Raw genomic sequence first — 27,297 nt, 5'->3', positions numbered from 1 at the left:
TCAGAGGGGAACATACAGTTCCCTCCACTGTTGGAAGATCAGTGCTGGCAAGGCATTAAGAACAGAGTAACTCTGCTATTCAATGGAGCTACCTACACAGGGGTGAAAAGAAACTTAAAATCTAGACACTGTAACAAAGCTGACTGGTAACCAGGGGCCAAAGTCACACCGGGAGAGTGGACAGTTTGGGTCATGAGGGGGAGGTTACATACATCTACACTAGAAACACTAAGGCGGCACCTCGGGTTCTTCCGTCACTGTATTAAATCCACCTTTCTGAGAGGCTGTACCTAGACAGAAGAATTCTTCCGTCAACTTACCGGGGTCTACAACAGGGCTTAGGTCAGCTTAATTACATTCCACAGGGCATTACATTTTTCACAGCCCTGAGCGATGTAGTTAAGACAATCTATCTTTGTAGTTTAGACCAGTGGCTCTCAACCTTTCCAGACTACTGTATCCCTTTCACGAGTCTGATTTGTCTTGCGTACCCCCAAGTTTCACCTCACTTAAAAACTACTTGCTTACAAAATAACTAGATATAAAAAGACAGAAGTGTCACAGCACACTATTACTGAAAAACTACTTACTTTCTTATTTTTACTATACAATTATAAATCAATTTAAATATAAATATCGTACTTACATTTTAGTGTATCGTATATAGTACAGTATAAACATTTCATTGTATGAAATTTTAGTTTGTAATGACTTTGCTAGTGCTTTTTATGTAGCCTGTTGTGAAACTAGGCAAATATCTAGATGAGCTGATGTACTCCCTGAAAGACCTCTGTGTACCCTCAGGGGTACATTTAACCCTGGTTGAGAACCACTGGTTTAGACTAGCCTTCAGTCTCAAGAGCTGCGGGATTCCTAAAAGTATGTAACCTGACTCTGTTCTTTTCCTGTAACTTAAGAGGAAAGCCCATCTAACTTAGTTTGTAGTGAAGCATAAGATTAAATGAGTCTAATTATGTATATAGGCTGTTTATTTGTTTTGAAATAATTTTCTCTAAATCTTTATTTCATTTGGTAATAAATATACTTGTTTTAAAACACTGCTGATCACAGGCTCCTGAAGAGAGGCTCAAGCAAGCAACTGAACCTGGTCATGCCTATTTGGTTATGAACAGTTGGCAGGGACTGTTGTGCCCAAATCCTGGCCTAAGAGTGGGAGAAATAAAAATTTCACTCCAGAACAGGTAAAAAGCCTTATGCCTCGGAGGGTGCACTCAGAGCAGAAAAGGGATAGAGATGCAGTTAGCTCTGTGACACTACCTGTTCCAGGAAGAAAACCTGCTTCCTATCTTCCAGTCTCCGTGGCAATGTGAGGTCACTTTCACGCCCAGATTATCAACTTCATTGAGGCCATTTGGACCCCTAATGCAAATACAACTCATCTGCATATAAGCGATTTAAAGGGTTGAGTGTTTAAAAAAAAAATGAAAAAAGCTTTTAAGAATTTGTACTACCGAAAAAAAGGTTTCACTTCACTGCATGAAGAAAAAGCAAAGAGCCTAAAATTGCATGCCAAAAACCATACCTGTGCAGCTTAAATGACAAAAGAGTTATTGAAACTCATACTTGCTGCATAAATAAAAGCTAGTTTTTGGCCATCTATGATGCAATTTACATTTATCTCAAATAAATGAAACATTTATTGGAACCTAAGTGACTTGCTGATGACAAAGAAAGAGAAAGTTCTGGCATGTGGTAAGTCTTATCAAGTGGCAGGCTAGCATCTCATTAATTTGGCCACTGTCATTCTACTTGCTAACAGGGATACAGACTCACCACCTTACTCCCCGAGTGATCCCCTTCACTTTAATAAGTAAAGCGAACATCACGGGCCATATCCAAATTAGAAGATGTTCTAGACACTTATGGCCCAATCAACATGACTATGACTAAAGAGTTGAAGCAAATTTTTTAGACACACTATAAGTTAGTGAATGTATGCTACATCATATCGTATTTCTCAGAGTTCTGGACTGTGTATTAAGAACCATGCAGATAAAAGCAAAATGGGTATTAACACAGCCAAATGCCAGGTTATACATCTAGAAACAAAGAATGCAGACTATACCTTCAGAATGGGGGACTGTACCCTTGAAAGGCGCTAGAGGTCATAGTAGACAAATCACTTTACATGGGCTCCAAGAGCGACGCTGTGGCAAAAAGGGCTCATGACATCCTTGGATACATAACAGGAGAGTAAACTTAGGAAGGCGATTTTACTCCTGTATTTGGCATCAATGAGACCAATACTGGAGTACTGCACAGAGTTATTGTGTCCACATTTCACAAAGGATACTGGAAAATTGGAGAGGGATAAAAAATGCCTTAAGGAGCTGAATCTGCTTAGTGTATCAAAAAGAAGATTGAGAAGTGACTTGATAACAGTGTCTAAGTACCTTCTCCGGAAGAAAATAAAGAGTATTAAAGGGATCTTTAATGTACCCGAGAAAGGCATAACAAGAACCAATGACTGCAGGTCAAAGTGAAACAAATTCAAATTAGAAATAAGGTAAAAATTAAATTAACAGAATCACAAAAATGTAGAGCTGGAAGGGACCTTGAGAGGTCACACAGTCCATCATTTTGTGATGAGGCAGGATTAAGTACAAAAAGATCATCTCTGACAGGTGTTTTCTAACTGTTCCTTAAAACCCTCCAGGTCCTGCTTTGAGCAGGGGGTGGACTAGATGACCTCCTGAGGTCCCTTCCAACCCTGATATTCTATGATTATCATCATCTATGGAATTCCACAACCTCCCTCGCAAGCCTGTTCCAGTGTTTACCTATCCTTATAGTTTGACTATTGGAAATTGTTTCCTATCTCCCTTGCTGCAAACTAAGCCAATTACTTCTTGTCCTATACTTGCTGGAATCGGAAAACAAGTGATCACCATCCTCTTCACAGATTTTGATAGATTTGATCACCATGTCACCACTCAGCCTTCTTTTCTCTTCTCTAGATAAACATGCCCAATTCTTTCGACCTTTCCTCATAGATTACATTCACTAAACATTTTATCATTTTGGTTGCTCTCTGATGGATTCTCTCCAATTTCTTCACATCTTTCTGAAATTATATTTGCCTTTTTGCAACATCACACACAATAAATCTGTGATCCACTGAAACCCCCAGACAGCGGCGTATTATCACTTAGGCCAACAAGGCCTAGGCATAGGGCGGCAAATTTGCTCATGCCCCCTCCCCAACTCCACCCCTTCCCCAAATCCCTGGCCCGCCTACTCCTCCAGGCGCACCGCGCTGCGCTTCCCTCCTTTCACCTCCCTCCCAGGCTTGCCGCACGAAAGTGCTGGGAGGGAGGGAGAAGCAAGCAGTGGCACTCGAAGGTGGCAGAGCAGAGGTGAGCTGGGGCCCGCGGGCACAGGGAGTAACCCGGCGGGGGGGGGGGGAAGCCGAGAATGCTCCCCGCCCAGCTCACCTCCGCTCCACCGCTGCTATCTCCCGAGTGCACTGTAACTCCCCTTCTCCCCCCTCCCTCCCAGGCTTACCGCGTAAAAGCACTGGGAGCGAGGGACGAAGGGAGGGAGAAGCGAGTAGCGGCGCACTCGGGGGATAGTGTCGGTGACCTGGGGCCGCCCGGTGCGGGGAGTAACTCTTCAGGGGGGGGAGGGGAGACAGGGAACCGCTCCCTGCCCCAGCTCACCATCACTCCACATGATCCAATGGTCCCTTCTAGCCTTTAAACCTATAAAAGGAACCTAATGATGCTACTGGACTCCAACTCAAAGTTCAAAATTAAAAAAAGAAAAAGAAAATCTATTATTTAAACCTTTATTTGACTATTTTCTATTTTAAATACATTTTTGGTAAACATTGAGTAGTGCGGAAGCTATGCATTTCCAAAGCCAACTTATATTTCTAAAAAAATTATGAAATCATTTCTTAAACTTCTACAAAATATTTTGAATTCATTCTGTAATTGGGGAAGATCATGCAAATTTTGACACTGTCTCCTACATACAAATTAAGATGAAATTTCCCTTCACTTTCCCATCAGTAATATATGAGTTCTGTTTTGGGGGTTTTTTTTTTTTTTTTTTTTTCAGAGTGTGTGTGTGAGGACACAATACACATATTAGTGAAAGGTTGTGGTTAGCTAGGTAAACTCCCCATGATAAGTTATTTCCTGGTATCATGGTTCAGTAAGTTAGGAAGGTGATCTACCACACTATTTCTGTCCATGTGGCACTCATTTCAAACCAACAGAAGACACAGAAACCTCATCATGTACCATATTCTAATTAATCATTGTCTTAGTATTCTTTCCCCAACTTGTACTTCTTTCTGAGGGAATTCCCCCACTCCCACCCCATCCTTCCTTACCCTTGTTTTGGGTATGACATTAAATAAACTAGCATCAGAAGTTCAAATGATGCATTGAGCCATGCCACATTAAAAAGTATTATGAAAACAAATGGCTTAGAAATCTGATGTGATTTCTCTAAAGCTGCTTCCGGAGGAATCGTATGATGTCTATACAAAGGACAAGCAACAATAAAAGTTACAATCAAATACACTGGGTTTGAATTTAGCCTTAGAGTATAAAAGAATCCCAAATGTATAATTCAAATACTTATATGCCTTCGAATGCAGTTGATATAAGGGGACATATTGAAAACAGGTGAAAAAGGAACCAAAAGAGCATGCAAAATAAAGCCAGCCATACACACTCACCACTAATAATCCACAGCCTCTCTCTTAATTCATCTGTTGGCCTTTGTCTTTTCTATTGAATAAGCTTTTCAGGACAGGAAAAGTGTCTTGCTCTAAGTTATGTCTCCATATTATCATTTACAGTGAAATGCCTTGTAAATCTATAGCAGTCTAGTAGATTTTTAATCATTAATACTATTAATACAATGTAAGCAAGTTCAGTACTAACATGTGAAAAAGAGGAAAGCTCTGAGATTTCATTACTTGTTCATGGACAGCCCAACACCAGTGCTGCTGAATTCTGTAACATCTCCAGACTTGGAACAAAAGTACAGTCCCACTGATAGGATACCCACAAGGAATCAAATTAGGGATAAAATGAACATTTGAATTTTCCTGTATTCGGATACCAACTGTGAATGCAATAGTCCTACTCTAGTTTGGTTCCTGTGGTAGTAGCATTGCAAGGTATTCTCACAGCTGCAGGTTTCAAACGAAAGCTCAGTTCTATAAGTGATGATAATACATTTTTCTACATGCTAAAACCAGGTAAGTATTTCAGCAGGTTTAAAAAAAATTACTCCATTATGAAAGCAGCAATTCAATTTAGCAAATATATTGCAGCCCAGTTATTTTTGAAACAGAGATGTGCCTTTAGAAACTGTCCTTTACAACTAAATTACTGATTTGTGTTCCTTAGCGTCCATAATCCCAGGTGTAAACTTCTTTAACAATTGATGAGTGACTCAAGCATGAGTTTTTCTTGCAAAAAACACACAGGTAGTTTAAGCCAATATATTTATATGAACACCCTATAATTTAAAAACAAAAAACAAACACTCCTAACATCACTTTTCATTTTACCCCCCCCCCTTTTTTTTTTTTTAAATTCCCCTAATGGCAAGGACTTGCCCACATGCTCAGGGTTTAGCTGATCGCCATATTTGGGGTCGGGAAGGAATTTTCCTCCAGGGCGGATTGGCAGAGGCCCTGGAGGTTTTTCGCCTTCCTCTGCAGCGTGGGGCATGGGTCGCTTGCTGGTGGATTCCCTGCAGCTTGAGGTCTTCAAATCTCAATTTTGAGGATTTCAATAACTCAGTCATGGGTTCGGGGTTGTTATAAATGTGTATGGGTAGGGTTTTGTGGCCTGCCTTGTGCAGGAGGTCAGACTAGATGATCATATTGGTCCCTTCTGACCTATGAGTCTATGAGTCTATGAGACTGGGGAGACATGGCCACAAGCAACTACATTTCTTCTCTAGGACCTATCCCCTCTTCTTCAGGAGGCAGAGGTAGCAGCTGTAGGAACAAGAAAGAAGCCATTCTCCTTCCACAGCTTTCCCCACTCACTTCAAAGACAGAAGCAGCAGCAGGGACTGGGAAGCAGTGGCAGACTACTTCAACTGCCACCAGCTTTAGGAGCTACTGGCTTTCTCCCCTTTCAAAACCAACTGCAAAAGGAGCTACCAACTGCTGGTTGGTTGGCCAGTTCTAATTTCCTCATTATGCCAATCTTCTGGTCTGTGCCTCATAAAGCAAAGCCATGCTGGGCTTTATACAACTACTAGTGAAGCAGAAAATAGATAATAAATGCCTAAAGGAGAGAAAAGACATCCACATTTACAAACTTGGCATGTAAAACCGATCTGTTGTAAAAACAGATTATAGCAATGGACATCTCAATGCAACCAGGCTTAAAGAAACTAATCAAATGTCAACAAGTGTATTATCAAATAAAGTATGTAATTTAGATTTATACTAGGTAGAATTTGTGGAAAAAATCAGTTTCTTTATATAATAGCTGTGTGCTCAGTTTAATGGAAGGAGCAAAAAAGTAGACTGCTTGTAAGATTCTTAGAAAGTTGGGTACCATTCATACTGAGACTGAAAATGGGAAATAGCTTAATGTATGTGGGGTTTGGGGGAGACATATCTGACACTGCTGAGGTTGCCATGACAGGGAGGACATAATATTAATTTTTTGTGCTACCAAGAGGCCAAAATAGTAAGATGAGCAAAATAGCAACCTGAGATTCGATACCAACAGAGCAGGGTTTCTTTCCCAACATCATTACATTTGCAGGTACTCAATCAAAAGTCAGGAAGCTTCCCTTTTATTAAAAAAAATATTTGGTGAAAGCAGGGACAGACATTTCTGTCCTATATCTTTATGCGTCTCGAGTATGAAATCTCTCTCTTTTTGGTCAAAACCCAAAGATTCTCATGAATAAAATACCGCACAAACAACAACAGATTGAACCTCAACAATTTGAGGGCCAAGACCAAGAAGCCTAATGCCCAAAGAAACAGGGGGAGAAAGACCAGAGAATAGAAGTCAGTCATAGTTCATTACACAAGAAACAGAAGCAATACATAAAGTATTTTGAGAAAGATATTGATACTTGTCCTTTTTACAACATCTGTTTACATATTTAATAGTTATGCCTCCCCATAGCTATCTTTTCTCTTGACTGAAAATGCCCCACACTTTTAACCTTTCCTCGGTGGTCTTATTTTCTAAATCTTTTACCATTTCTGGTGCTGACCTTTTGATCTCTCTCCAATCTGCTTGTCTTTTTGGAATGTAGTGGCCAGAATGGAAAACAAGACTCTGAGTGTGACCTACCCAGTCACGAGTATAGTGGAATAATTACAGTGATTATTACAATAATTACAAATTACAATTTTATTCTGTTACTCATGAAACACCTGTTAATACAACTCAATAAGGCATCTGCTTCCCTCTTCCCACACAATAACCTTCACTACAACCTCCAGACCCATACCTGTGGTACTACTGCCTAGCCACTAAGAACAGCCATTCTGGGTCAGACCAAAGGTCCATCTAGCCCAGTATCCTGTCTTCCGCCAGTGGTCAGTGCCAGGTGCCCCAGAGGGAATGAACAGAACAGGTAATCATCAAGTGATCCATCCACTGTTGCCCACTCCCAGCTTCTGGCAAACAGAGGCTAGGGACACCATCCCAGCCCATCCTTGCTAATAGCCATAGATGGACCTATCTTCCATGAATTTATCTAGTTCTTTTTTGAACCCTGTTGTAGTCTTGGCCTTAACAATATCCTCTGGCAAGGAATTCCACAGGTTAACTGTGTGTTGTGTGAAAAAATATTTCCTTTGGTTTGTTTTAAACCTGCTGCCTATTACTTTCATTTGATGACCCCTAGTTCTTGTGTTCTGAGTAAATAACTTTTCCTTCTTTACTTTCTCCACACCAGTCATTTTATAGTCCTCTATCAATTCCCCCCTTAGTTGTCTCTTTTCCAAGCTGAAAAGTCCCAGTCTTACTCATCTCTCCTGATATGGAAGCTGTTCCATATCCCTAATCATTTTTGTTGCCCTTTTCTAATGCCAATATATCTTTTTTGAGATGGGGTGACAACATCTGCACACAATATTCAAGATATGGGCGTACCATGGCTTTATATAGAGGCAGAATGATATTTTCTGTCTTATTATCTATCCCTTTCTTAATGACTCCCAACATTCTGTTTGCTTGACTGCTGCTGCACGTTGAGTGGATGTTTTCAGAGAACTATCCACGACTCCAAGATCTCTTTTTTGAGAGAATTTAGACCCTATTGTTTCATATGTAGAGTTGGTATTATGTTTTCCAATGTGCATTACTTTGCATTTATCAACAATGAATTTCATCCGCCATTTTGTTGCACAGTCACCCAGTTTTGAGAGATCCTTTTGTAACTCCTCACAGTCTGCTTGGGACTTAACTATCTTGAGTAGTTTTGTATCATCTGCAAATTTTGCCACCTCACCTTTTATCCCTTTGTCCAGATCATTTATGATTATGTTAAATAGCACTGGTCCCAGTACAGACCCTGGGGGACACAACTACTTACCTCTCTCTATTCTGTCACCCAATATTTGTAAATTTGATTATTACCTCCTACAGTAACTGAACCACTTTGTTTTTCTTTATTGAACCTTACATTATTTACATCAGGCCATTTCCCAAGGCATCGCAACCATATTATATTTTCATCCTAGCCTCCTATGTATCTGCAATCCTTTCCAGCTCTGTACCATCCAGAAGTCGATTAGCCTACATTCTTCACTGTATTCCAAGACACTAAACGAATTAATAACTAGAACTGAACCAAGAAGATACCCCTGTGGGACCTCTGTCAATATCTCCTCCTAACAAACTATTAAATAATTACTTTGAGCTTGATTTGATTTCAAACAATCAGGTATTATGACCAATTCAGCAAAGCATTTAAGCACATCAGTAGTCCAACTGACTTCCAAGTTCTCACTGGCTTCAAAGTAAAGTACTTCACTGAATAAAGGCTTACATCAGTCTCCCTGGAGTGACTGCTACATCAAGTCTCAAAACTGTAATTAGGAAACACCAGAACCAATTTTTTTTCAGATGTTCTTAATTGTGAAGAAGTCACTTTTAGGGCTAAAATTTTCCAGGCTTGATCTCTACTCAAAGGTGATCACTCAAACCTTCCGCTCATCCCCCAAAAAATTATTTTACCGAGATGAGGAACTAAGAGAAGAAAAAGACCCACAATCTTCCCCATTTTAAGAAGTTCTTTAAGATGGTTTAGTTTTGGGGTTTTGGTACAATCCTGCAGGCTGAGGTTTGAAAGTTACAACCTGGCAAAGAAGAAGTCCTCAGTGATAAGGCCACATAGTTAGTCCAGAGGAAACTGTCAAACCAAAACCTGACTCCTGGGTGTTTAAAACAATCACATACTGAACACATGCAATATAGTTCAAGGACCCAATTCTGCAAAAACGTATGCACATTTCTATCTTTAAACGTGAATTATCACATCCCACTGAATTCAATGGTAAAACTCAAATGCATTAAGTTAAATGAGTGTAGAACTTTGCAGGTTCAGACCTAACTGTGCACCTAAGAAATGGTGGTCTATGTATGTATACAGTACTTATGTAGCTTGACAATGAACTGCCTAGTCCCTTGAATTTCTCTGTGCTAGCCTGGACAACATTCCAAAACTTTCCAGAAATAAGAGATCACAATTCTTCTGATGCCTTTCCCTCTGCAATGCCTCCTTGGTCTAGGACACTAGTTTTCAACCTGGGGGCCTCAGACTATATCTAAGATTTCCAAAGGACTCTGCACCTACATTCAAAAATTTTTAGGGGTCCGCAAATGAAAAAAGATTGAAAACCACTGGCCTAGGAGAATGTGCACAAGGTTAGGAGTCAGCAGTTCTATTCTTATCTTTTCTTATTATCTGTAATTCATAACCATTACTTAGTGAAGTAAATAACTCCCATTTTTTAGTTGCAGTAAATGTGGCAAGAGCAGGGGCGGCTTTATGTTTTTTCCATCCTAAGCACGGCCGTCAGGCAGTCTTCAGCAGCGTTTCTGTGGGCGGTCTGCTGGTGACATGGATTTGGCAGCGTTTCCTGCAGGTGATCTGAAAGTCCTGCGCCTTTGGCACCCTCCGCTGAATTGCCGCCAAAGCCGCAGGACTGGCGGACCTCCTGCAGAAATGCCACCAAAGGCCATCTGACTCCTGCCCTCACGGCGACCGGCACGTTGCCCCCCCGTGGCTTGCCGCCCCCGGCACGCGGTTGCTGCACTGGTGCCTGAAGCCACCCCTGGGCAAGAGAAATTAAGAGACTTGCCCACAATCTCATGTGAAGTTTGTGGCAGAGCTGGGAATGGAACCCCAAGCTAGACCCACAGTACTCGAACTGTGGTGCCTGGACAACTGAGGGTCTTCCCAGAATTTAAACAAATTAGAACTGGATGAGGAGATATATTAGCCAAAACCAGCTTTTGTTCCTGGACTTAGCTGCACCTCGAAATCACATGCAGTCGAGACTGATCAAGGTGCCTGGTACAGAACAAACAAGCTACATTTTCAGCTGATCCCAAATCTAGATAAACTGTTGCGGCATCCTAGTAGCAATGGCAGTTGCACTACAGCCTTAGTAAACGGAGATTGTCCTGTTCAGAAGTGTTGCACACCTGGTTAACAAGAGTTTACATCTTAACAATTTCATAATCCATGTGAATAAACAAGATAACCTTTCTGAAACTTCAGAGGAAGACCAGAGCTGGTAAGTGATGAAGCCAGTGACTTGCCCGGTTCTATAATTCGTTAAATAGTAATTCTCATTAGAAATTGTGCAGAAGGGAGTGGAAGGGAGGGCTGGAGTAGATATTAGGTGTATTGTACTGGTAAGATTTCCAAAGCCTGTGTGTGTTCAGGATCTGAGGAGTGGAGGGGGAAAAAGAAAAAGTGGTTTATGGAATAAGTTAGAAAAGCGAAATAAGGCATTAAACAGTATGAATGTGGGAGGAGAAATGAGAGGTAGAAAATACAGGTGGAAAAGGTAGAAAACAACATAGGAACAGAAAAACAGAACAAAGAGGAGGAGGTAAATAAGTTAGAAAACCAGTGCACAATATTTTTAATAATTTGAATTGCACGTGGGGGACTCTTGAGGATGGCAGGAACAGGGCATGGCATAGGTGTGTGTGGCATCGCAAGTATTCTTCACCCTTGGTTTAGCAGGTACTGCTAAGATTTTTGAGCTCTGGGTACTATTTTAAATTACGATTAGTGAAGTTTCTTACAATTATATGTTCAAGCAAAGACATCTTAATCAAACAAGTTTTGAGTAATGGATAGCAATAGAATTTCACTCGGATTTCAAAATGGAATTTTTTTTTTTTGTATTAAGCAACCTTCTTATAATGAGCTATAACGGATAAACACAGTTCAGAGATAAAAAACAATGTCGATAAAACAAGCTACTTGCCTAGTAAGAACATTTTAGTATATCTAAAAAATAAATGAAACACAGTAAGCCTATGGATCTTAAGAAAGATTTAGTGCACACACAGAAGCTTAGAAGCTTAATATAGTACAGTCCACTCCATTTAATCAAGACATTTTTAATTAGGAAGTCTGCTTAATAGGTATATCTCCCAAGGAGCTGAATTTCATCTAATGACAATGAATACCAATGTCTGTTACTTAATTGGCACAACATTAGGAGAAATTCTGCAGAGATGCATCTGGCTGGTACATGTGGGCCCAATGATGCTGAGAGGTTTCAAATAAGTGTGAAACCCTAACCTCTTAATAGATAAGTTATTTCTTTCAATTTTTGACAAGAAATTTCATGAATATTCTTTTCTTGTGCTTTTATTCAGTACAATATTTCATTTTAAATCTTTACTTAAAAAAAAAAAACAAAAAAAAACATGGACTCGTCTTTTAAGCATAAATCCTAGCCCCACTAAAATCAATGGCAACCCTCTCAAAGCACTCAAAGGGGACTTGTGACCCTAAGAACTTTTCAATGCCATTTGGCAACTGGGGTTACAAGAAAATTCTGATTCTGCTATGCACATTCTGTTTCACCAAATAATATCATGTGAGGTCTTAAATGGAAGCCAGGGTCATACAGGTCATTAAATCACTGTGAAATGTACGTACAGATACTATGTAAGGAGTTATGTATGTATACCGAAAATATGTTCCTAAGGTCTATGTCAAGACAGAGTTGACAAATATATTTTCTGCCAAAGATGTGTATTCACCTGTCTCTATGTAGACATGTAAATTAAGTATTGTAAGCCAAAACAAGGGAAGCCCTATTTACATACACAATGCGGCAGGGGATATAAAATCAACAGGGGGGAGCACATCAGAGACTAATGCAGAGGTTATCCTGATTCAGGCTACAAACAATGAACATTGGGGAATACAAGGAGAAGATAAGGAAGACACCCTTTTATCCTGCTCCTAGGAAGTAATCAGGCATTGCTATCACAACCAACCTTGGCTGAAATGCTGCAAAGGATATTTGGGTGAAGTAAATTTCTTTATAGACAAGGTTAGTCTGTTAAGTTTAGTATTTAGAAATCATTTTATGATTTTGTTTTATATGTAGCTTTTTTGTTTTCATTATCCTTTCTCTGTATCTCTTGAGCCTTTGATAATAAACTTGTTGTTTACACTACAAATAAATCTCAGTGCTGTGGTATTACACAAGGAGCTGATACTGAGATGAATCATTTAAGCTGATGTGCACACTGTTCCTTTGGGGAAAGCAGAAATACCAGGTCTCCTGCAAGCGTTTTGTGGATAAGGGGCTGGACCCTACAGGGGAACACTGCTAAGGGCTGGGAGACAAGTGTACACCTATTGTTAATCTTCAAGGTAAAGGAGGAGGCGGCTTACCTCACAGGAGATTGTTTAGGTGGCTAACAAACTCGTGGTCTCAGGGAGCTGACACACAGTTAAGCACCCTCTTCATGGAGGCAGGAGAGTAACAAGGTGATTCAAAGCCCTGGGTTACCGAGAACCGTCACAGGACCATTATCTGGCTCTAAATCAGGCTAGTTGTTTGGGGCCTGAGCCTCCATTCCTTATGCACCCTTCTCTTCCACTGAAGCAAGGGATAGTTTGGACGTACCGTGAGTTACAGGATTAGTTTCTTATTTCAAACAAAAGACAATCCACCTTGGCGGTTCCCATTCACAGAATTCTACATAATCCCTCTACGCTGTAAAAAGAGCTTCTCTCATCATTAAAAGGAGAATTTGTGATGCAACATTACAAAAATTCTCATTAGCACAAGTTACAATAAAGCTCTTAACTTCCTTACAAAAGTTAAGAGGTGTACATGCTGTAGTTCCCAAAACATTTGTTCTTGAATGGCTCAGTGGGACTGACTGAATTTAAGTATCCAGTTCTCCTTTATGAAAACTTTGAAAACTCACTTAGCTAATATTGCCTTTAGAAGTTGAAGAATAACTTAAGACATTTAGCAAAGTCTGTTTCATTCCCTCCAGTATATTCTATACTGTTTGGTCTAGTCATCTAAATGACTAACAAAGGTGCTTCCATTGTCACACTATTCTATAATCTAAAAAACTTTACAGTTGGGACATTTTTCCTCCTAGCTAGATTACATTTTCCTTTCCTTAACTTCATTCATTAGTTGACTGAACCACTATGAACAATTCTTCTCCCTTCTTAACATTTATACCCTTCAAATACTTCTACATGATTTTCATATCTACCAACTCAATCGTCAGTTAGCCAGAACATACTTATACTGATTTAAGAATAAAATAGCTTTCTATTTTAGTAATTTTCACAGTTTTTCTCAGCATTCCTTTCAACAAACTATTTTGGGCATGAGGTACCTAGAATTATATGCAATATTCTAGGTGTAGGGAGAGCATTAGGAGGGAGGGATAGCTCAGTGGTTTAAGCATTGGCCTGCTAAACCCAGGGTTGTGAATTCAATCCTTGAGGGGGCCACTTAGGGACCTGGGGCAAAATCAGTACTTGGTCCTGCTAGTGAAGGCAAGGGACTGGACTCGATGACCTTTCAAGGTCCCTTCCAGTTCTAGGAGATAGATAAATTAATGGAGTTATCCTATTTATTTAGAGGCATGATGTCCCCAGGGCCCTACGTAAACTACCACCTCTCCAGTCCATGATGCAATGCATCTGTCAAAAAACATATTTGTTTTTATTTCATTACCATATCACACTATTTCTGTTGCTTTTCCAATATATGTTTTGTTTTCACTATAAAATCTTTGAACAGTCCACTTCAAGATATACTTGCATTTACGGGCCTTACAGTTTACGTTGAGAGATTGTAGAATGAAACCTACGGATGGGCTCAACACCTGTGAAACATCAAGTCACTTTTTCAGGTGCCTTACAGTACGTCTACATTGCAATGTAAGCCTGCGCTTGAGTCTGGCCTCAAGCCCAACCTCTCTTGTGTGTACGCTGCAATTGTGCTAACCCAGGATCCTAACTTGAGACCTGCTAACCCTGGGCTTACATTGTAGTGTAGACATACCCTAAAAGTATGGATTTGGGTGCCTAACTTTAAGTTTGAAAAGGCTGACACGTTTGGAAGAAGGCTAGGACATCCTGAAAGACACCACACTTAATGGAATACTGTAATTTTTTTTCCGGAAAAGTAAATAGAGATTGTCAAACATAGAAAAAGAATTGTGTGAAAATTTTGAAGTTGTTCTCATTTGACAGGATTCAAAATGGACTAGCTTTTGGTGTTTTTGAAATATTTCACCAGTAATTCACTGATTCCCTCTCTTCTCCCATTTTTCAGGTTCTCTTCCTATATTCCTCACCCCTCCAGTCATTTTCAAAATAAAATCTCAATTTTCAAATATGATTTGGAAGGCAGTGGGAGAAAGTGAGAAAGGAGAGAAGGTGGTAAGGGAAAAGAAAAATTATCAACATAAAAAATAGTGAGCATTTTCATTAAAAATGTATAGACGTACGATATGTTGCAAAAAAATTTCTATTTTCAGAAAACATTTTTTGACAAAAATCTTGGTGGTTGAAAAACTGCAATTAGTTCTAGTAAATAAGCAGCTACAATAAAGGGAAATTTCTCAGACTCTTTCAGGACACTATTTGCTCTTTGTTTGTCAAATCTGTAAGCTTGAACACGCATAAGGAAAAGAGCAGATTCTCCCTTGTTCTGAGGGTATGGCTCTGTCAGGCTGTCACCAAGGACTCCCTGATCAGGACCACTTGCCTCTTGTCCCTTTCTTCACTGATCATTCTATTATCTACCAGGATGTCTCTTGGTCAAAATTTTAGGTGGTGCACTTTAACTTGTTGTAGCTTTACATATGTTCATTAAGTAAGAATACTTTTCAGTGCTGTGTCATGGCTGAAGCCCGTATTTTTCCTTCTGCTTTAGTGCCTACTTCAGGAACGTGTACTACAAGTTGGGGACTGGAATGACCATCTCCCACAACAGGTGGGCCCTTCACATGGAATAGCTATCCCATTAAATAAGCATTGGTGACCTATGCATAGAATTGAGATGGATACACATTTTATTTTCTCTTCTTCTGAGTGGGGCTCCAGCTGTCCCAGTATTACCTTGACCAGAGTGTCTAGTTGTATGTCTCCAAACACACTCTTCAATTCCATCTTATACGCCTCTATCTTCTTACTCTTTGTCTATTCCATTTGGAATTTTCACTTGCCAGAGACTTCATTTTTACAAGAGGATGAGGGCTTGAGCTGAAGACATTCTACATGTCTCACATAAAACTGCCTTTGATCCTTGAAAACCAGTCTATATTTAAGTTTATGCTTCTTAACTGATGTAGTGGCCCTTCACTGGTTGAAACTTATGGTCTAGGCACCATACTCTCTCCAAAATGCCTGTCTGCAGTCTTTTCTCCACCGTTCAGCTAGGCTTCCTGAATGTCAGCAATTATACTGGCTCAACTGCACTGTTCATTAACAATGACCCACAAAACTCATCTTTTCTCCCACTCCCTGTTTAAGACTTCCAAGGCAATCTCATAAAAGTTCTAGCAACACACAGAATATAGGTGTTATTGTACAAAACCACAGTACCATAACAGATGACGACATTTATTTCATTCTAGCATGATTCCATAGCAGTTGTAATGCTGACTTTAACTATCTTTATGATAGCCATCAAATGATTCACTGTGCAGACACTTATGACAAGAAGAAAGAATGCATGGACAGCAATGAATTTTCAATTAAAACACACGGTATCATGAGATGGTTCTCCCTGCTAAAAAGATATGAGATTTACTGTGCCATTGACACGTGATGGATTTATAGGGGTAACTCCCATTAAAGCAAACATTTCTATATATTTTATTATTACCAAGACATTCTGATTTATACCATATCAATCATAAATCTAAGTTAAATTAAATCTAACACTACAACTGTAGCTTTTAAATGTCAGAACTAAGTTATTCTTTATTAGTTATAGTGTATACAACATGAAACAACAAAAGACATGAAGTTTTCATCTGTTTCTCTTGCAGTATTTATAGAGAATGATAAACAATCATGATTACTTTATCTTGCAGTGAGAGGTTTACAGAAAAGGGAAGGAAGCCATATACTGCTTAACTGATTCATAGTAAAGGCTTTATTCATTTTCATTTTAAATCAGATTGCACTATTTGTCACTATCAAATCCAATTTAGATAGTCCAATGCAGTGCAAATACAGTTGATCCTCACCAATTTGCACTAGTGGCAGACTGACTCATTACAATTTGCTGAATTTTATGAATTCTCATACATAAAAAGCAATGGTTATATACCACAAAATATACTTTGATAATTTTACAATTATAGTTTAGTTTATTAATACTTCATAGTGTACAGTACTAGGTGCACATAGCATAGCAAAAACTCTGTAATATGAATCTTTAACTACAGCACTCTGCTTAGTTACTGCTCTTCTTACATTATAAATTATGCTTAATTTTTGTGACTACTTACTATAATAGAATAACCTACTAGAATTTTACATTCCTGACACAAATATAAATATATATGTCCATTTTCTCATCTACACATGTTGGTACCAGATTGAATTAATGATTTCAGCAAAGCACTTAAACATGTGCTTAACATGAAGCCCGCAAGTAGTCCCATTTGCTTTGAAATAGGGCTACTAAAGTACTTAACGCACTCATGTGCTTACCTGCTTTGCTAAATCAGGATCACAATACTTATTGTTGTGTTGATTTTCATCTTATTTAGCTAATTTCCCTTTTCTTATAAGCTATAGGTTAAATGCTCCCTTTGGGGTGGAGGTGATTGGCAAACTGCTGACTCAAAAGGTGGCCAGGGTTAGCCTGGCTATCCCATGAAAATAATTGAGAGAACTGTTCTCTACAGCATAACTCTTCTTAAGTTCTAGATTTGTTTGTTTTAATATTTTTATGTGGGTTAATTTTTAGTAACTGTGTTAGAACCATGTATTCTGCAGAATTATCACAGGTGTAGGATATTATTAATTACATATATTACGATAGCACCAAGAAGCCCCACTTATGAAGCAGGATCTGATGGTATTAGGCACTCCACCAACAAAAAAAAAATTGTAAGCTTTTTGAGGTAAGGACAATCAAAAGACTTCTCTACATGGGAAGTTATCCTGGTACAATTATACTAGTGCAGTTAAATTTCCATGTGGACCTCTTACTCTGGAATAAGACTGGATTTTTTTCAGCTTAGTTTCAAAGCAACATAAACTAAACAAAAAGAAGGCCCTCTTAGATGAAAATCAGAGAATCCATATGGGAGTTATATGGGTATAACTAGAGTGATATAAATTCACACCTTACATTACAAATTGCCCTAAATAACACATGTTCAAGCAACAGGTCTGTACATTCTTTCAGCCTGAAAATAGTCAGATCATTTGGTCCCAGGAAATAGTTTCTATACGCTTTATTCCATTTTTGTTAACTAACCAGAATTCACTGCTAATTACTCTAATTTCCCCCTTTATTATCATACACAAAAAGATATCATGCAGCACCTCTACTAAGACTGCTTATTTTTAGATATTTGTTGATTTGGTATTTTATTAGTAACCTTATCATGGAGGATTAGTGATGTTATTTTATTACTGAGTACTACATGTATTTGGAATCTCTTCACTGATTTTTTTTATTGAACTGTCATCTGTGCGTATTAGTACACATTTTTATTTTTATTTAAAAAGATTAAAATACTATATTTAACTAAAAGATTAACACCACTTCTGGACAGTTTGAGGACAAACATCTCTGAAGTTCCTCTATCTCACGTCTAAATACTTTTAAAATTTGTGCAGAATCAAAAGCTTAATAAGACTCCTAGAAAATCTAGAAATTAAGACTTCCTATTGTAACTGGAATTTGTCTGTTTTACTTAAAAGAAGTCATATTTGGTTTAGGAAAGATGACAGTCTGACCAATGTGAGATCATGTACTTATTTAAGAAATCAAGTTATTTAAAGTATACCGTGTTCAAATAGCTAAAATAAACTGGGGAAAGATGTTGAAATACTCTCTTTCCCTCACGACCACCTCAGATCATTTTTCTGCTTTAGTTATTGCATATGATTTTTTTGCCATCTGGATTAGGATCTTGATTTGAATGCTTCAGATAACTCAAATGAAATTTGGTCCAAAAATACCTAAAGAATCGGTAAAATCAGGATACAGTAAATATTCGGAGTATCATAGGCAGTTAGATTAATTATGTCACATACCTGTGGTTTTTCAGGTTCCTGTGCTTAGTCATGTGTGCTCTCTCTTCATTTTCTTACAGAGAATAGTAACTTCTGTCAGTTTTTGTTCTTGGCTTCTACACTGCCACCTGTAGTTATACAGGAGAAATTAGTCACGTTTTATCCTGTAAAGCCTACCATCACAAAATATTTCATCTAGTTTATTTTACTACACAATCATACTACTGAAATGTTCCCATCTGTACCAGGACACTTAAAATACTCATATTGTGTTGTGTGTAAACCTCTTGGTAAGGAAATACATGATTCCAACATAATTTATTTCAATAGAATATTTAAAGACTCTTTAAAAAAAAACAACAACCTTGTATCCCACCAACTCCTTCTGTGTTGTTTAATGGAGATTTTATAACCCTGAAAGGTAACACTATAACTTTTTCAGGCACAGAGAAATATCTGTACTTAGTTTTCTATCCCAACTTCCATTTAAACATCACCATTTTACAAAAATGTACTTTTCAAGGATAACTTGGTTAACTCATAATTCGTAATGATATGCACAAAAAATGACAACATAAAATAATTAAATGTCTTATTGAAAATAAATTAGGTTGAACCCTGTAATTTTCTTATTGCATAAAAAAGTCCATTTTAAATTTACTGTAATAAATTAGAAAATAACTTTTACTCCAAAATGCCACATTCTCCAGATTCAAGCATTTACACACCAGTCAAACAAAAATGCATGCTGGGTATTCAAAGACCTCAGTCATCATATATTCTGGGTGGAAAAGAATATTTTACTTGTAAAAGCAAACGTCTATTTGTATTTAGCATATTTGTTTCATTCAGCAACTGAGTGAGTTTCAAGAGGAAATCATCTTTTGAAAGATCATGGTTTTTTGCACGTGCACACTCTCTCTTGGCTCCACTTGTTAATTTTTGATATTCTGTCTACAAGTAACTGCAGGAGCCCTCTCTCTAGTGCTTCTCTACCTGGAAAAATGCTATCAAGTCATTAACTATCTGAAACTAAATCATTTCCTCATGCCACTGCGAGCACATGCATGACAACGGCTGTCCTCATATGTGAAATCTGAAATCATAAAAGCTTTTTGTTTTGCATATGATCAAAATATCTAAACAAAATCACAAACTCGAAGAGAAACATATTTATCCCAAACAGAGATTAAACGTGATTTGCCAGCAAATTTCTCTAAAACAAAAAAAGACTGATGGTGCTTTATTGTGTCGCGCAGAGCATACGACGAAAAGCCAGGTAAATCCTTGACTGCACCTAAGCTCTGCCTCGCTTGAAGTTACTAGCCAAAATTTCACCTCAAAGGGAATTGCGTTTTCCACACTGCTCACTAAAAAAGCCAATCGTTCCCCTGTCCAAACGTACAAATGCAGCCACCTTCGGCAACCTTACTGCACTGCTTGGCTTTATCAATTCCTTAATGCAAGTAGGATAAATAACTAAATGACAAGTAAGCAATGCAGGGAAACTACTCCAATCTATGTAACTCACACACACACGTTGTCTGGAAAGCACATACACATGGGATGAATCTGAAGATCTAAAAAAGATTTAACTGAAATTACGAGATGATGCGTCTCTCTCACACACACCCGTATTTCCAGCTGGGAACAGACACGCTCAGCACTAGGTGACCCTGTGTCTGAGCCCCCACCCCGGGAGAAAGGGGAGGGTCACGCGTGCAACCAGAAACCCGCCAAAGGGCTGGGGGACGCTGGAGCCACGCGGCTACCCTGCAGCAGCCGGCGCGCCCCAGGGCAGGGGGCTGCCCACCTGCGCACGGCCGGGCTCCTCGCTGCCTCCCGGTGCAGCAGGATGAAGCGGCGGCGACTCGGTGCAGTGCGAGCTCCCTGCTGCTGCCGCCGCTGCCTTTCCTCCTCCCCGCGCCACACAGCCAGGGGGAGCAGCTCGCTCCGGGGGCCGCGGCTCCACTCTCCGGCCGCTTGGGATTCCTAGGGAGGGAGGGACGGACGGCGGCGGCTCTGCCCCCGGCCGGCTCGCTGGCACGTTCTCCCGCGGCGGCGGCAGCGGCTGCTGCTGCCCAGCACAGCGACTCTATAGCGAGCAGCAGCTACCCGCCTGCTCCTCCCCCACCTCCTCTTCCTCTCGCCGGCCTCCCCCTCCCCTGCATCACATGGCCCAGTCCCTGCTCCGGCGCCTCCGCCACGGCTTGGGGCGCAGCCAGCTCGCGAGCCCGGCTGCTACTGCCGCCCGCCCGCGGCGTGGCCGCCCCCGCCGCCCAACCTGCCACACTCAGGGTCACCTGACTCACTGCTGCGCGCCTCTTCCCCTTCCTCGCCCGCGCCCCGCGGCCAGCCCACCTGCCCGCGCCCCCGGCCGGTGCCAGCGCAGCCACCCACAGCCCTGCTGCGGGGAGACTCACCCCCCCCCGCCCCCGAAACATTTTCCTCGCAGCACAGCTACCCCCCCTTTTCCCCCACACCACCACCCCGCAAAGGGGCACTGAGAGCGGCAGAGATTGTCCCTGCCAAAGCAGAGGAAGTTGAGCTCTGTATGCTCCCCAGTACAGGTACTGGTGTCTTTTCACTGACCAGGCAGAAGATAGTGGTCGTTGGCTCCCAGGGTCTGTTGGCCAGCAGCACAGCCACGCTGAGGCTCAGCAGACAAGACAAACGAATCCAAAAGATGAAATAAGTTAAATGTATACATTAACTCCCCATTTTTCTATCCTCAGAGATCTTTAGATCTTTAAAGCAACAACGAAAACCCGACAGGAACCGCTGTGTTTTGGAAGGCACTTCAGGACCTGGCAATGCATGTCTGAAATGTAATTAAAAGAAACAAGTGGACTTAGCCCATTTTTTTAAAAAATCATGTACATAGCTTTTAGGAACATGCTCAAAGTCCAGTGTTTGATTACATTCAGGCATCTGATGGTGGAAGATGCCATAGCTGCAAGTCATCAGATTTTACACAATGTTTACCCACTTAACTAAATGGACTTTATTTTTTTAACATTTGGAGACAAATCTAGAAAAAAAATTACTGTAATTATAGCTGGAGAAGGAGGAGAACCTCAGGGTAAATTTTCATACTTTATACACTGGCTCAGGCTCTGCCCCTCTGTCTTATTAAATAATAGTTCACTGGTTTGGTTTTTGTATGTTGTTTAAAATTTTGGAAATAAATGATGTATTTATTTTAGTTAAATTATTTGTCTTTGTCTCCTATAGATCAGATTTCATCCACTGTGAAACTGACTTCAAAATAATATATTTGCATGACCCAGCAGTCCAAGTGGGTTACAAGAATTCTTTTTACTGCATAATTATAGGTTTCTACTGACTGATATGGAATTTATTTTTTGGCTTTATAAAATAAAAATCCATGATTTTAATACCCATCCCAACTATACATTCAAGTTTTGCAAGGGCAGGGTTTTTTGTTTGATTAAATTATGTTTTACCAACCTTTTGCTCTAATCCTATATTTTAGGATTTATATTTTTAAAACCAACGTATCTGAAAACAAAAATCCATACATTCTTATAAATCAAGCTACAGTCTATTTATACTGTGAAGCATGCTAAAAGGATCACTGTTAACCCTCTGACCCTTGTCTAGTCTGCTGAACATTCACCTAGTTTTCGGGTACTCTTCTTTAGCCTGAGAAGTGAACTCCAAAAATTGCTGTTAACCTTGTTATTCCAAAAAAGATGAATACTGGATAAGAAGTATTTATTTATCGAAGACTATATGTAGCATGTGCATAAAACAATAATGCTTCTTAATATGGAATGTAGCAATTTCATTTATTTGAAAGCCATTTTAAAAAACCTTGGCTTCATAAAACTAGAATCTTTTCTATTATCTTTCAAACATTTATCCATAGATACAAATAAATATTGGTATAGTCTAAACATGTATTTGTTTCCTTTAAAAAAAACAAGCTGTAAACATATCTACAGCACGTTTTAAATGGGAAAAGATCAAAGCCAAATAAAGCATCTTTTCAAGGAAAATATTTGAATAGGCTTATTGAGAAAAGGACAGTAACAGATTTATACACTTTGAAATAACATTTCTACCCTACTCCTACCAGGCAAATCCTTTTGGTCTTTCATTCTCAGGATGCAACAACCTGACTGTTTAATGGTACAATATTTTAGAAGAAGATAATATGACCATCATTCAGTTTTGAGTTTATAATTCTGCTTACAAAGGCAATTGTTTCAAAATATATCATAATTTTAAAATTCAAATAAATAATAAAAAAATCTGAAGGGGGTTGACTTTAGACTTAAAGTTTGACCTTTTGTCAATGTATCTACATAAAATTATAATACCATCCAATGCGTCCCAAATGGGACAGGTTTTCCAATTTTCCTCTCCAACTGAATTTTTACTAAAATCTCATTGTGTTATTACATTTTTTATTAACTAATGAGTACCATTTGGAAATTCAATAATTACCTGAAGTTAGGTCTGTCAGTGTCTTCATTTTGTCTTGCTGAGCTGCATCTCTTTAACCAAAAGCTATAGAGTAGGGACAATACAGACGTGCCTCCAATCCAGAAGTGTTAGGCCATTTTCCATTCAGTCTACAATATATTTATATATTGCTTTGTCTGAAAGTGTCATAGTTCTGACTGCTACAAATGCAGTGAATCTGTAGAAGCAAGTTCTTTCACTGAACCATGTTGTCTGCCCAGGTTTTACCTTCCTTATAAAAAGTCAACAATCGTTCAGGTCTTACATGAAGCCTCCGTAAAAATCTAGATACTTTAAGTGAAACCAGGTGGAGGTTCCATCTTTATTCTGATTCTTAAATACAGTAAACAAGCATTTGGCCACTTCATTACTAATCCAACACTACCCTATTTGCCTGGAGTTCTTGAGCTACAGAAAATTGTATAAAATCAGGTCTGTGCAAAGAATATCATGTTTCTTTCAGATAGCATTGCTTCTTACCAGCATTTCAGATTTGAAAGAAAAAATGAATGATGTTGCTAAAATAATTCAGAACCAAAATGAGAAGTCAAATAAAATGCCATTCTTCTTCTAAATCTGGGAGGGAGTCATAGTGTAGGCAAAAACAAAAAACCAAGTAGTTAATTCCACTTTCTTCATATTTGCACCAAAAAAGGCTCCTTTCTGCTTTCACCAATCCCACCAGAATCTATACTGCAATTTGTTAGTTGCTTCAGAGGTGAAAATTTTCAGTTTTCCAGATAATGAGTTGTGATTCAACACTCCTACTGATCTAATGTCTCCACCTCAGCATCCATTTACTTTGTACAGTGTTAAATCAGGACTGTAATTCCTTCCCCCAAAACCTATTCAGTGCAACCAACCCAGTGATTCCTTGTCTAGTCTGTTGCAGCATTCACCTTCTTTTCAGTTTCTCTTCTTCATTCTCACATATTAACATCTGATCCACAAGCAACCTCTAGGAATTAGAGGAATTAGCCCAAATAATGTTCTCATCATCTCAAAGACTGTTTAAGCTAATTTGCTCTTCATTTTGATTTTCACTACAATCCCCACTTTTCCTACTGAGAAACTCTATCCCAGTTCTTGCCCATGTGGAGACAAGATGCAGTTAGACCTTCTTTTCTTTTCTTTTCCTTTTAATTAGATTGGTTTTGGCTTTCCTAGATTGATTTGCTTTTCCCGTCACCCTCTATAGGCTAATTCTGCTTACTTCTCAAAAATATTGAAGATTCAGAACATCTTAAATCTGTCCCTCTTCCTCTTCTCTCCAGCTTGGACAGCCTTCTCATTTTTCAGCCAAGCCTCAACAATATGAGTGTCTCCAGTCATTCTATTTTTCCTTTCCTGTTTCCTCAATTCCTGCTTCAATTGTCACTTGCTGCCTCTGTCTGTACCTCCAGATAAATATACCTAGCAGGATATTTGCTGTCTGCCATGTATATTATACCTCTCAGCCTTTACTTTAGACCTTTTATTTCCTACAGTTCTCATTCCAAAATACAAAGGGCTCTGATTCCACAAATATTTGTGCAGCAAATTATAATTACATGTAGAATTTAGAAATTACTACTAAGAGAAATTATTTGCTGCTTTCTTTACCCCAAATTCCAGCACAAGTTCTGCATCCCAAATTCCTGTACAAGTTCCTAAGCACATGTAATGAGACAAACTCCACTCCATTTAAGTCAGTTTATACCACTGTGAAAGCAGAATTTGGCACAATAAAGTTAAAGAAAGACTGGGGAAAGATAGTGATGCCCATTAATTTTTAGAACTATTTGAAAAGCTTACACATCAAAGACAAAGAGAAATTTAGGGCACCCTATGGAAGTATAACCATGAGTAATAGGATTAAAGTAAGAAAAAAACATTTACAAGTAAGTTAAATTATACAATTCTTTATTGGGAAATCATTTTACTTATTGCCAGTTAGCTACTGTAGAAAGAATGTATAAAATATTGAAAATTCAGAAGTATGATGCTACGACGGTAATAGGAAAGCTACATTACATAACTCTTATGGACTATATATCGTCATATCCTTTGTGAGCAGCTCAAAAATAGTCCTAATTCCAAACAATCACCTTGGCTCTTTTTGCTATTCACTGTGAAAATCAACGTAATCTGAAGAGAATACATTTATATTTTTGAATCCCCTAATAAAGCTTCCACTTTTGTAGTCAGTTAAGTTGCCAGAACGAGCACAGAGATGATGGCTAAAGAAAAGGAAGATAACTATACCAGTCCAAAGTAAAAATAATGCTCTCGTTAAAAACCATTAATTTTCTTCTAACATCTAAATACCTAATATTTAAAACCATTAATTTGTTCCTGCATGAAGAGTGAAAATTCATCTCAGTGAATTGCATAGGTCAATAACAGATCAAGTCCCTCAACACAAAATTCAGAAGTAGGATATGAATTAGTGGCAACTGGGAGGGCACTGTGTGGGTAATGATGGGAGAAATAGCCACTCCTGGGTAGAAACGGAAGAAAGAGGACATATTTACACCATTAGATATTAACAACGTGTAGTACAGGGCCTGTGCTCCACTCTGGGGCTACACAACCATGTAGAAGAAGAATGATCAGCTTCCACAGGTCAAGTTCCCCCTCAAAGGATTTCATTGATCTGAAATCCCTCAGACAAATTAACAGTTGCCTATAACACCTGATATCTTCACAGGCTGCATATTTCCTCTCAGGTCAAATTTTTACTCTTCTATTAATAGGATCTTTCAAGCCTTATTATTCTTTTTTTTAAAAAAACCAAGTCTGTGAGTGACATATTTAGTTATAAGTTCAGAAACTAGACCAGAATGTTAAAAGACTAGACTTCAGTGAAATTGTCTGTTTGGTTTTAAACTATAATCCTTCTAAAGATATTGTTTCAAAGATTTCAACACTCCAGTCATATTTCAAGGAAGAGAGGAAAATTATTCTCCTTACCCCCCTTCTGCTTTTTTTAATTTTCTGGGGTTTTTTTATTAGTATTGCTCAATGTTTCTGATCTCTTCATTCCATTATAGTCCAAATAATCATCCTTGCATAATTGATATGGGCATACCAACAGCGACTGCATTTCATCCAATATCAAGAGAGAGTACCAATTCAAGAAAGACACACTGTTTAATAATATTGTTCTAATTCAGCTCTTGCCCATTAAAATCTCTGCCCGTGGAACATATATGGCAGGTTCTTAATTATTCTGGCTTCTAAATTAAATGCTTATTTAGAATGTTTTCAGTAGTTTATGGCCTTCTGTCATAGTCTGCCCAATCACTTCACAACACTCTTCAATCAGTAGATCTCAGCCGAGCCTAAATAACTTTTTAGTGCAGACAAGTGGGGCATGGATCAGCGTGAACTTCCCACTTCCCGTTAGTACCCAGCCCGGACCAGGGGAGCTAATGATCCAAACAGCAGACCAAAATTTGATGATGAATCCTGGTCATGTGCCACCTGAGGCATGTTGCACATATGCTGAAAAGTGCAGATAACATTGCCATTTAGTTTTTGGAGTATCCAAGAGACTTTGGGCAAGATGTCATCTCAATAGCCAAATGACTTAAAAAAAATTTTTTTGTATTCATTCCACACTGTACATTATTTTTAATACACTACCATTGTTTTTAAAAGAAATGTTTTTTTCCTACAAAATAAAAGAGAGCTTACCTTACAACAAAGTTGAAAGTCTCCTGTCTTGTTATACATTTAAATGGAAGCTGCATTCTTTGTGTATTAATCTACACAAACATGTTAGCTGGTTGTGGTTAGCTACAGGTTGACATGCTACCTTGTTCTGGAGGACACTCAGATTAGCCATGAAGTCTTATTGAGGGCGCAGAAACAAACCATCCTGAAGTGCAGAAAGAATAGCAAATATGGCAGGCAACCAGCTTGGCTTAACAGTGAAATCTTTGGTGAGCTTAAACTCAGAAAGGAAGCTTACAAAAAGTGGAAATGTGGACAGATAACTAGGGAGGAGTATAAAAATATTACTAGAGCATTCAGGGGTGTAATCAGGAAGGCCAAGGCACAATT

At 39.0% G+C, this 27,297-nt stretch overlaps 1 long non-coding RNA gene across 1 annotated transcript in view; it reads right to left on the bottom strand.

The window, feature by feature from the left end:
* The window catches only part of LOC116836965 (uncharacterized), a 110,442-nt gene extending 91,564 nt beyond the window's left edge, over positions 1 to 18,878 (bottom strand). Inside the window, exon 1 of the long non-coding RNA XR_004376576.2 lies at positions 18,781 to 18,878. This is a non-coding gene — a long non-coding RNA (uncharacterized LOC116836965). The remainder of the gene's footprint in view (positions 1 to 18,780) is intronic.
* Between the last annotated feature and the right edge of the window lie 8,419 nt (positions 18,879 to 27,297).

This window comes from Chelonoidis abingdonii, chromosome 1 (assembly GCF_003597395.2).
Source record: "Chelonoidis abingdonii isolate Lonesome George chromosome 1, CheloAbing_2.0, whole genome shotgun sequence".
Taxonomy (NCBI): domain Eukaryota; kingdom Metazoa; phylum Chordata; order Testudines; family Testudinidae; genus Chelonoidis; species Chelonoidis abingdonii.
This window is presented reverse-complemented; position numbering and strand designations above follow the sequence as displayed.